Here is a 456-nt window from a genome sequence, read left to right as displayed (position 1 = left end):
GCAACGGGGGACACAGGGACCAGGGCACGTGCCAGGGCATAGCCAAGGGATGCCTCCAATGCGCTCTGCCACGGCTGGACCTCTCCTGCTGATGGATTTCTCCCTCCTCTGTCATTCTTGGTATTTTTCCTAGGTGTGTGCGTCACGGAAGGTCACAGATGCACTTGGTTTAGTGGAAAAGCCCCGGGTAATATCTCCCCAAGTCTGAGTCACCCAGCCAGCACCATGGGTGGCATGCAGGCAATGAGGAGCCATTCTCCCTGCCCACGGATGGAGAGGAGTGATGCCAGGCAAGACCACTGCTGACAAGAGTGACCAGGGTTGAGTCCCCCCCAGTGCAGGGGTCCTGTGGGGAGGAAACAACCACCCAGCCCCTGGCTGATGCATCATCACGGGGCACTGTGGCCTCCCCCCCAAAAGAATAACCCACCAGAAAAGGGGGGGGGGGGGTGGAAT

General features: G+C 59.4%; 1 protein-coding gene across 1 annotated transcript in view; it reads right to left on the bottom strand.

Annotated features, from left to right (window-relative positions):
* TNFRSF13C (tumor necrosis factor receptor superfamily, member 13C) overlaps window positions 1–456 on the bottom strand; it is a 2,727-nt gene that overhangs the window by 713 nt on the left and 1,558 nt on the right. The window lies entirely within an intron of this gene.

This window comes from Nestor notabilis, unplaced genomic scaffold (assembly GCF_000696875.1).
Source record: "Nestor notabilis isolate BGI_N333 unplaced genomic scaffold, ASM69687v1 scaffold21206, whole genome shotgun sequence".
Classification (NCBI taxonomy): domain Eukaryota; kingdom Metazoa; phylum Chordata; class Aves; order Psittaciformes; family Psittacidae; genus Nestor; species Nestor notabilis.
This window is presented reverse-complemented; position numbering and strand designations above follow the sequence as displayed.